Here is a 12,063-nt window from a genome sequence, read left to right on the forward strand (position 1 = left end):
GAGGATTTTTGCATCAATGTTCATCAGTGATATTGGCCTGTAATTTTCTTTTTTTGTGTTGTCCTTGTCCGGTTTTGGTATCAGGGTAATGTCGGCTTCGTAGAATGAGTTAGGGAGCTTCCCCCCCTCCTCAATTTTTTGGAAGAGTTTGAGAAGGATAGGTATTAAGTCCTCTTTGAATGTTTGGTAGAATTCACCAGGGAAGCCGTCTGGTCCTGGACTTTTATTTTTGGGGAGGTTTGTGATTACTGTTTCGATCTCCTTACTGGTGATTGGTCTATTCAAATTCTCTACTTCTTCTTGATCCAGTTTTGGAAGGTTGTATGATTCTAAGAATTTATCCATTTCTTCCAGATTGTCGAATTGGTTGGCATATAGCTTTTCATAGTATTCTCTTATAATCTTTTGTATTTCTGAGGTGTCTGTTGTAACCTCTCCTCTTTCATTTCTGATTTTACTTATTTGTGCCTTCTCTCTTTTTTTCTTGGTGAGTCTAGCTAAAGGTTTGTCAATTTTGTTGATCTTTTCAAAGAACCAGATCTTGGTTTTATTAATTTTTTCTATTGTTTTTTTGGTCTCTATTTCATTAATTTCTGCTCTGATTTTTATTATTTCCCTTCTTCTACTGATTTTGGGCTTTGTTTGTTCTCCTTTTTCCAGTTCCTTCAGGTGCATTGTTAGATGGTTTATTTGAGATTTTTCTTGTTTGTTGAGATAGGCCTGTATCGCTATAAACTTCCCTCTTAGAATTGCTTTTGCTGTATCCCATAAATTCTGGCATGTGGTATTTTCATTTTCATTTGTCTCCAGGTATTTTTTGATTTCTTCTTTGATTTCTTCGTTAACCCAGTCATTGTTCAGTAGCATTTTGTTTAATCTCCATGTATTTGTGGCTTTTCTGATTTTCTTCCTATAGTTGATTTCTAGTTTCATACCGTTGTGGTCCGAAAAGATGCTTTGTATTATTTCAATCTTCTTAAATTTATGGAGACTTGTTTTGTGGCCTAATATGTGATCAATCCTGGAGAATGTTCCATGTGCCTTTGAAAAGAACGTGTATTCTTCGGTTTTTGGATGGAATGCTCTGTATATATCTACTAGGTCCATCTGTTCTAGTGTGTCGTTTAAGGCCAATGTTTCCTTATTGATCTTCTGTTTGGATGATCTATCCGTTGGTGTAAGTGGAGTGTTAAAGTCCCCTACTATTATTGTGTTTATTGTGTTACTGTCTATTTCTGTTTTCATGTCTGTTAATAATTGCTTTATATATTTAGGTGCACCTCCATTGGGTGCGTAGATATTTACAAGTGTTATATCCTCTTGTTGGATTGTTCCCTTGATCATTATGTAATGCCCTTCTTTGTCTCTTTTTACAGTCTTTGTTTGAAAGTCTATTTTGTCTGATATGAGTACTGCTACCCCAGCTTTCTTTTCATTGCCATTTGTGTGGAGTATCTTTTTCCATCCCTTCACTTTCAGTTTGTGAGTGTCTTTAGGTCTGAAGTGTGTCTCCTGTATGCAGCATATATATGGGTCTTGTTTTTTTATCCAGTCAGCCACCCTATGCCTTTTAATTGGAGCATTTAGTCCACTGACCTTTAAAGTAGCTATTGATAAGTATGTACTTACTGCCATTTTTTAACTTTTTTTTTTTTATCAGTGTATTAGTAGTCCTTCTCTGTTCCTTTCTTCTTCTATACAGAATTGATGGTCACTTTAGTTTGACCTCTGTCTGAAAGCTGTACTCTTTAACTCCCCTCCTCCCTCATGTTTTTGATATCATATCTAACCTCTTTGTTGTGCATTTGTATCCATTACGTTCTAATCATGGAAATAGATAATTTTTCCTATTTGTGGTCTTTTCTTTTCTCCTTAAATCAGTCCCTTTAACATTTCTTGTAGCACTGGTTTCTTGGTGACAAACTCCTTTAATTTTGGCTTATCTGGGAAAATTTTGATCTCTCCTTCCATTTTGAATGATAACCTTGCTGGGTAGAGTATTCTTGGCTGTAAGTTTTTTCCTTTTAGCACTTTAAATATATCGTGCCATTCTCTTCTAGCCTGTAAGGTTTCTGCTGAGAAGTCAGCTGATAGCCTTATGGGGTTTCCTTTGTACGTAACTTGACATTCTCTTGCGGCTTTTAGGATTCTCTCTTTATCTTTAATTCTGGACATTTTGATTATGATGTGTCTTGGTGTGGGCCTCTTTGGGTTTATCTTGTTTGGGGCTCTCTGTGCTTCCTGTACCTGGATGTCTGTTTCCTTCCTTAGGTTAGGGAAGTTTTCAGCTATTATTTCTTGAAATAGCTTCTCTGACCCCTTGTCTCGCTCTTCTCCTTCCTGGACACCTATAACACGGATGTTAGTGCGCTTGATGTTGTCCCAGAGGTCCCTTAGACTGTCCTCAGTCTTTTTAATTCTTTTCTCTTTTACCTGTTCACCTCGGGTAATTTCTTCTAGTCTTTCGTCCAGCTCACAGATCCGTTCTTCTGTATCCTCTACTCTGCTTTTGAGTCCCTCTAATGAATTTTTCACTTCCAGTATTGTATTCTTCATTTCTGATTGGTTCTTTTTTATATCTTCCATTTCTTTGTTGACATTCTCACTGAGTTCATCTATTCTTCTCCCCAGATCAGTGAGCATCCTTAACACTCTTAGTTTGAACTCTCTGTCGGGTAGGTTGCTCATTTCTGTTTCACTTAGTTCCTTTTCTGGGGTTTTGTCCTGTTCCCTTACTTGGAATGTATTCTTTTGTCTCTTCATTTTGCCTCTTTCCCTGTGCTTGTGTCTACGTATTAGGTAAGTCAGCTATGTCTCCTGCTCTTGGATAGGTGACCTTATGTAAGTGATGGCTTAGGAGGCTTCCAGTGTGCTTCCCTCAGTTCTCAATGTTCCAGGGGTGACCCCTATGTGGGCTACGTGTATCCTTCTGCTGTGGCCTGTTTGCTCTCCCTGTAGGCGCCCAGGGAGACTGAGTTATGCTCCTGGCCAGCTGTTGTAATGCTCAGCTGCTTGTAGTTGTTGTGGGCCCTTCAGTCTCTTTAATCAGGTGTGGGGATCCCCAGCACAGTTGGCTGCAAGTTCTAATACCACATTTGTGTTGCAGTATTTCTTTTAAGTGAGTAGGTCCCCAGCTTGGCAGGTTGTTAGGCTCAGGGCCTTACAATTGCTGTAAGCCTCTAGCCTATTAGGTCTCTTGTCAGCTCTCTGAGGATTGCAGCTGGGTGGGGCTGGCCTCAGGCACAGGAGCACCCAATTGTTTCAGGTTTTGGAAGGTGGAGCAAACCTCCTATGTGGGTCTTTTGGAAGCACAAGTCTTCTGCAGCTGAGAAGCCCTGCTGCCCACAGGTCCACACACACAGTCAACACAGTCCTGCCCCTTGTGAGCGCCCCGACCTCCCCAACGGGACCCAGTCTCTCCATGGCGGGAGCCCCACACACTCTGCCACTGCCCCACACTCTCCACCCGCTCCTTGTGCACAACCTGCCCTGCTCAAGTTGGCTCAGTTGCCAGGCTGCAGAGAATCCAGTCACCAATCTATGCAGGCCCACAAGTTGCCTGAGGGCTTGTTGTTGGGTGGGGCCAGTCTCTAGGCCCCACCTAGGGTGGGCTGCCTGCCCTGGCTGAGCTGGATTAAATCGGTGCTCTAGCTGGTGGGGCAGACCCTGGGCTAGCAGGCCTCAGGGAGAACTCCAATGGTGTCTGTGTCAGCATGCCCACACCAGGCCACAACAATGGCCGCCGCCAATGTCCCAGTCCCTGGAGAGGTCTCACCCCTCACCGAGATGCACTCAGGGCCTATTAGGTGAGTCTCTTGTCACCAAAGCACTGTACCCCTTTCTTTCTGGTGATTTTAGGGTGCTTCCTGAAACGGGTGAGTTTGCGCGCGGGCCCTTTAAGAGCCAGTTTTAGTTTCTTTGTGAACCGGGTTTTCTGGGGGTGCTCCCCAGTGTTTTAGTAGCAGGCACAGTCAGATATTATGCCGCTGGTCTCGATTGTGCTGGGTCCACAAAATGCCCACAGCGGGGGCGCTCCCCGGCTCAGGGCCCCACGTCTCCAGGGAGGCTGCGTACCTGTGAGCTGCTCCCGGCGGCTGTGAAGCTGGCGGCTTGTGAAGGCGGCGTTTTTCCTCTCCTGAAGGGAGTCTCTGCCTCTTCCACCTCAGTTAGGATTGTCCGTTGTTGCAGGAGTTCCTCTCATCCAGTTTTCAGTTCTGTCTCAGGGGTAATTTTTCCACGAGTAGTTGTAAATTGGCTGTGTCCACGGGAGGAGGTGAGTTCCGAGTCTGCTTACGCCGCCATCTTGACTCCTCTCTCTAAACCAAGGTTTTTTATGTGGCTGTTTGGGGAATTTGCACCATACCACAACAGTTGTCTGACTCCGGGGTTAACAAACTATGGCCCATAAACCCAACCCTCTCTTCTGCCTGTGTTTGTACATACCGTTTTATTGGAGCACAATTGTGTCTTTTTATGCTCCTTTTTTACCTGTTTTCTAAGGTTTCTTTCCAATGGTAGTTTGAGTAGTTATGACAGAAGCTGTATGGCCTGCAAAGCCTAAAATATTTATTAATAGTTGTTTACAGAGTAAGTTTGCTGACCCCCAATATAACTTATAATTATTATGATGTAAATAATTATGTTCAATTTCAGCTTTCCCAAAGATAGCATGAAATATGTTGTGGTCAGAGCAATTATTTTGGAGTTTGATGATTATCATAAAATCATAAACTCTTATGGTTGGAAAGAGCTATATAGGACATTTAATTCAACTCCCACTCAGTGACAAATGTCTTTTATTCCATTTCTGACAGATGCTCATTTAGGCTTTGCTTGAATGACTCTACTGAAGGGAATTAGAGTACCTCCTGGAGCAGTGTACTGCACGGATGGATAGCGCTACTAGTCAGGGAATAAACTTCCATGTTTTGAATCAGATCTGATATTTGTAAACTTTATTGATTATAATCCAGTCTGCACAGACATCACAGAACAAATACACAGGCTGTCCAGGCCAGTCTTTCAAGTGGTTTAATTTTCTTGCACAGCAAATCACATTAATCCTCCTATTCCCTGGGAAAACGTATTCCGTTCATTGTCACCATCAGACCACTTAACATCCTTGTCATGATCCCTGGATGCTATCTTAATTGGTGAGATTTGTACTTTAAATGGAGCATCCAGAATTGGAAAAATCCCAGCCTTGTACAATGTCTACACGTTTAGTAATATTGGAGAAATCGCTTAACATCTCTGTATTATGATGATCACAACACAAGTCACATGGTAGTATTGTAAAAATAAAGTGAGTTAGTATCTTCTGTGCTCAGTACACTGGCAGAAACATAGTAGGCATTCAGCCAGTGCTAGTTCTTTCTCTAGCTTTTCCCTTTTCTTTTTAAGAATGAGTTTGCATATGACAAAATAATTAGGGCATTTGCCTTGCTCCAAACTAGTTCATATTCTATTAAGGGAGATGAGTACCTAACCAAATAACTACAATGCAACAAAATAAATTCTCTGTGATAAGGTCCTAGAAAACATAGGGAGTAAGTTTTAAAAGTATGAAGAATTCAGATGAGTTTTATGGAATAGTTTAGTTTTAATAATCTATGGTCTTTTTTCAGTTCCAAAACTAGGTAGCTTAAAAATTCATTTTGTGAAATATTTCAGAGAAAAAAAATCAGTTTTTTATGTTCAATAAATATTTTGTTGCCTCTGGGGTCTAATGAAAATTGTATATTATAATCATTTGTTTGATGACAGTGTAAGCGCAGCTTAAGGTGTAGAATGGCTTTTTGATGTGGCTTCCAGCAGTTTGGGAACACATTCTTACAATAATTAAATACGTTTTAAAGTGATAATAGCTCTTTCAGATTATAGTTATTCTTTAGACAAGTAGAGTTATTTGCTTAGTATCCAGTATCTTCAAAAAGCTAATGAATTTTTCAAATATATTAAACATATTCTAAGAGAGATGTTCTGCAGCGAAAGAGATGGCCCAAATGGCAAATCACTTTTTTATTATTTAACAATATCATGTCCTCAGTTCGGTTTAGTTTTTTTTTTATATATTTTTTATATTTTGGATGATTAAAAAATATACTAAGAACTATATTTGAATGTAATAGGTAATCTATTTACAAAGGCACAATCCTATGAGGTTGACTGAGTGCTTTTATTTGTACCAATTGTGTCCAGGGAATGGGAGAATGTGCTTGAGAGGCAAGGAGAGAGGGATCATAGTAGGTGGAAATTTCTAATTTTATTTCCAAAAACTGTTGATTATTTTGTATATTTGATACTACCTGACCAAATCACTGCATCTTTTTCATGTATCTTTAGAAGTTTTGACAGTTTTCACTGTGGCATAGAAATTTCCCCAAATCAAATAGTAATACTGGCTATGTGCGTAGAAAGAAAGATATAAAATCCTATAAGTTATTGTTATGTCATAAAGAAGAGTGTATCCAATCAATTATGTAATTTTCTGTGTTTTACTGCAAAAATCCTACTCATTTCAAGAATTGTATCAAGTTATATATTATTCTAAGACAGAGATTAAACTGAAAACATTGGAGGAATTTTAGATTTTATTGATGTTATAACAAGCAGGGCACCGTAGGAATAAGGCTATGGATGTCTTCCATTGGCCTCAAAACTGTATATTCTGATGAATACTTATTTAAAATGGAAACATTTTGCTTTTTTAACGTTAACTTTTTAAAAATTCCTTCCACTTTTATTTTCCTCTAATTATCATAAAAATTTGAGGCATTATTAGCAAAGATCTAATCTGTCACAGTTTTCCTTGCCCCTAATATACAACCATTTGTCCATAAAGTCTTTTCCTGTCTGTCCCTTTTAAGTTGACATCTTGTAACATCTCACAAGACAAGTTGACTTGAACTGAATCACCTAGTTTCTCTATCATGTCCATCATCAATCCATCAGATAAATAATCAAAATGAATTGAGCTTGTATATCAAGATGTTGTATTCATTAAGAAGTTAATAAATATTATTGTTTCTCCTGGAAAAAAAAGGGAATATATGTATTTTAGTTTTATTCTTGGAGATTTTCTGTCCTCCTATGGTACCTTATCCATGCTTGGAGGTGGTACTCAATAGATTTAGCAATCTTTATGGGATGGAAGTTGACCAATCAGATTGAATGTGATTTGGCCATCAAATTGAGTGATGACAGAAACACCTTTTACAACCAAATTCGCTAAATAGGAGCACTACTTCTAGGTCCTGGGACAAAACAGATATGACAACAAAAAACTATTTAAAAAGTATGGAATGGGCGACACACAATCAGAATATATATACTGGCTGTAGTACGAAGCCAGGTCCTAAAGACCCCCCTTATGGTAGACAATAATCCTTTAATGGTTGGATTATGAGAATGCCTGGGAGGTATCAAAGGAGTACTCCAGGCAACTGATATAGTTGATGTGAACCTTTGGGACCCAAGAACAATAGCTGTTTATTAGTTGATACTGAAGTATTTAAATATATTAAAAATCAGAAGGGCTATAACGATGTCAGTCCTACTCTTAATTGCAACGCTTAATTCTCACAACTACACTGAGAGCTAGATAATATTAATAACAATTTACAGATAAAATATGAATTGTAGGGAAGTCACGTGACTTTACTCTGGCCAAACAGTAGTGTCAAAGAAAGAATTTAATTCCATATCCTTCAGATTCCAAAGTGAGGGGGGAAAGTATTCCAAGTAATTTTCCAGTTTTTAAGAATGTATTTCTCACCCATGGAAAATTAAATTTTATATGAGCTTAAAAGATTGGAAGTACATTAACTATTATATTAATAGTGCTTATCTGAATTACAGGATAAATGACACACTGTGTTTCTTTTATATCCTTCTGTATTTTTTCAAGTATTCTAAATGGATGCTATTTTTACTAATAATGAATATAAAATGTATAAAATTTGGAGTTGCTTCAACAGGGAGACAAACTGAGAAAAAATATAGATCATATCTCCATTACTGAGGCCAATAACAATATTTATGGTCAAATAAAAAAGATACCCCTTCCTTCATTCTGACTCATGATACTAAATTTTATCCATGCCCACGTTAAAATAAGTACAATTCTTGTTTATGAGGAAAGTGTTGGCCAATTTTAGAAGCAAGTATTGCGTTATTGAGAAATATTGCATATTTGGTATTTTTTGAGTGAATATATCAACAACATAATTAAAAAGTATATCTTAAGGACATTTCTTTGGTCTTGAACTCAATGGACTTGTTTTGGGCTAAGAACCTTTGTTAAAATCAATTGACCACACGTATGTGGATCTATTTCTCGACTCTCAATTCTGTTCCACTAGTAAATGTGGACAACTTTTTATCAATGCCATGATTTCATGATTTCTTGTTTTCTGTGGAATTAGAGTAATCTTTGAAATCAGATGGTGTTAGTCTTTCAAATTTATCCTTACTCAACATTATTTGGATATTCAAATTCTTTGTAATTCTTATACATTTTAGAATCAGCTTGTGATTTTCTGCAAAAGTCCTAACTGAGATTTTAATTGCTGTTACATTGAATCTATAGAAAACTTTGGTGAGAATCAACATTTTAACAATATTAGTAAAATTTTAACACTATTAAAAAGCTGTGATTCAGATATTCCTTAAATTATAACAAGAATGGTTAATAGTTTTTAGTGTATAGATTTTGGACAAATTTTGATAAATTTATCTCTAGGTATTTCATATTTGTGATGCTATTTTTAATGGCCTTTTTTTTCATTTTCAGTTTCCAACTTTTTGCTGATAGTACATAAATATATAATTGATTTTGTATATTGACCTTACTTATATCCCAAAACTTGCAAAAATTGCTTAATAGTTTTAGTAGCTTTCTGTAGATTCCTAAGACTTCCTTTCTAGACATGAGTTTCTCCACAGTGGCTCTGTTGACATTTTGAGGGGGATGAGTCTTTGTTGGGATAAGATGTCCTATGCATTGTAGCATGTTCAGCAGCACAACCGGCTTGTACCTACTAGATGCCAGTAAAAATCCACCAGTTGTGACAGTGGTACTCAACCACAAAGGTCTCCAGATATTGCCAAATGTTCCAGGGGCAGGGGGAGGGAAAGAATTAACTCCATTGAAAACTACTGATATAGACTATCATGTTTGCAAATAAACCACCTCAATAAAAACATCATACACTTTACCTCTATGTCTGGTATAAACCTAACAATGCGTTGTTATTACTGCTGTCACCAATACATTACTAATTATAAATTTTGTTTTAGACAGTTATTTGGAAACAGAGAGAGATTCATGATATGTTTACCCAGTTTTTGACCATTTCCTGGAAATTTTAATTGCTTTATGTAGATCCAAATTTCCATTTGATATCATATTCCTTCTGCCTGAAGAACCTGTCAGAAGACAGATTATTTTTGCATCTATCCATTATTACAACCCTTCCTGATTGTTTTGGTTAGAATTTTGACACAATAGGGTCACATTTTGAACAATGAGATAACATATTAGGCAGCACTTATCTATAGCATGGTTTTTGGCCACTACAAATACGTGCTATCTAATATATGTGCATTAAGAGAATGCTGTTTTTTTCTAGAGTTAGGCACTCAAATTTTATGTGTATTAAAAGAAATAATTATTATAGTAGAGGTGGTATTGTTTGTTCTTCTTTTAGTAATGAATTTAGCTAACTAACAAGACAGAAAAATTATTTTAAAGAACATCCACCCTTACTGCATAAGGTGACTGTAGATGGCCAGCCAGTGGGCACAATCAAATTAGAGCAGTAGTTTCAAAGAAGAATTTTGAATTTCTGTCCTCGCTATAAAGTGGATTTCTTCATTCCAACTCTTGCATTGAGAGAAAATTGGCATTGAAACATTAAAATCAGTTTGCTCCTCTGGAATTTCAGGAAAGAAAAAAAAAGACAACTTTGATCCTTGGAGTTTCCAAGACAGTAGAAAATGTAGTTGCTTCAAGAGCTGAAAGCCAAAGACTCTTAAGGCTTATGGAGGTGGGTTTCTGGCTTACTCAAAATGATGAACTGTAGGTTAGTATTTACATTTGGCCTGTGCGTGCTCTCTGTGTTCCTGAAGGTATAGGGGGAGGGAGACATTCCATTAGGGATGAAAATCAGTCTTCCAATAGATAGGATGAAGGCTCAGAATCCTTTTATCTAAATAAAGTGGAAATAGTATTCATATTTTGGGTTTTATGTGGATTTTTCTTGTTGTATGAATTCTAGTTAAACATCCACTACTTGTGAGACAGTAGAAATATGAATAAATACATAGGTACAGACAGGGATATGAATGAATGAATAAACGAATAAATAAATAGATAAATAAATCATGCTTTCCTTATATTTTATTCTGTAAGGTGAAGAAAGCTTCAGTAAAATCATAGTTATGATTTGGATAACATATGTTTATGTTGAGATGTGTTAAGATTTTCTCAAGGGCCATTTTCTGGATATCAAAATTGAAGAAGAAAAGCTGAAAATGTGTCTTTATTGACTCTCTGATAACCAAATTATGCATCTTTTTTGGAAACACTACACTTAGGAGAAATTGCTTCATTATTCAGAGTAATTGAACATGATCCCTAGAAGTGGAAGCAGATTTAAAGTAGTAATTATAATTTTTCCTCTCCTATCTCTTAATGTAGAATGGTGCTATGCCACCTTGCTGTTCATAAGAATTCCTAAATAAGACATGTCAAAAATATAGTCTTATGTCCATCCAAAAGAGTCTAATTGCATAGGTGTAGGAATTTGTACTTGCATCGCATTATTTTCCTTTATAACTAGGGTATATGCTCCCCTTTTGCCCTACAAACACACACACACACACATGCAGACACACACACACACAGAAAACCAAAGTTAAAAGTCTGAAATGTATTCTTTCATATTTCATCCATGACCATACAATCATACAAAAACATACATAAATATGAATATACACAGATATACATATATAGGGACTTGAGGTCATTGTCTTCCCAAATTGGTATTTTAATAAACACACTTCCTACATTTTATTTTCTTAGTCATCAGCACCTCATAAAAATCACTTCAAGTCAACTATTAGGACCCGTAATTATTTTAGTAGCTTTATCGAGTTTCATAGACTATATCGTAATTTATTCAGCCATTCCACAAATTTCCAGCTTCAGAGCTAGAAGAAATTGAGCCCACATTATTAGTTCCTTCTTAGCTTTGTGAAGGCCAAGGATAAGTGGTCACATGTCAAGTGGTCACATGTTGGCCTTTCTACCAAGACCATCCTGATCTTTGAGGGCCAACTTCTGTTTTGCCTCTATACAAAAAGTGTACAAAAACCACATTAATTTTACCTGCCACAACTCTTATGAAGCCCAAGATATCATTTACATTCAGCCATGCATAAAACCCAACCAAAGCTTGATTCAGGAGAAGCAGAGAGATTTCCATTTATAAAGGACGGATGGGAAATCATGATTAGATTGCCAACTTTCAGGAATCCTTTATCTAATAATAACCATTTTATCAAGTTTTCTGGGTGCTCATATTTCAGAGGGTCAACATTTTTTTTTGCATCATAGCAAGCAACAAAGTATATATGGTGCAGGAGGAAAGTTGGCAGTACTAGCTTCTATTTCAGAATTCTCTCATGGCTGTTCCACCAGACACTCACTGCCCACTTAGGTATTTATTCTGTTTTTCTTGGTGTCTGAGATTTGTATGGCAAAATTTTATTCCAGGAAAATGTAGGCTTTTTGACTGCACAAATATCTTCAATAAATTAATATTTTCACCGCCCCTAAGAAGATCTGGGCTCAGTTATGCACAAAACTTTAGAGTATTATTTTTTCCTCCCCCTAGACTACCAACACCTATCACATAGCATGAGAGGGATTCAGCCAGAAGAATGACTCCTTTTCATATTCATCTATTCCATTTTGGTTTCAATCAGTTCTCCAAGATTCTCCATCCTTGCCTCCAAGATGTCAGTCTCCTTCTAAACACATAAGATAGGAGAGAAGTA

The sequence above is a fragment of the Ceratotherium simum genome, chromosome 12, assembly GCF_057802395.1.
Source record: "Ceratotherium simum simum isolate JZ-2026a chromosome 12, ASM5780239v1, whole genome shotgun sequence".
Classification (NCBI taxonomy): domain Eukaryota; kingdom Metazoa; phylum Chordata; class Mammalia; order Perissodactyla; family Rhinocerotidae; genus Ceratotherium; species Ceratotherium simum.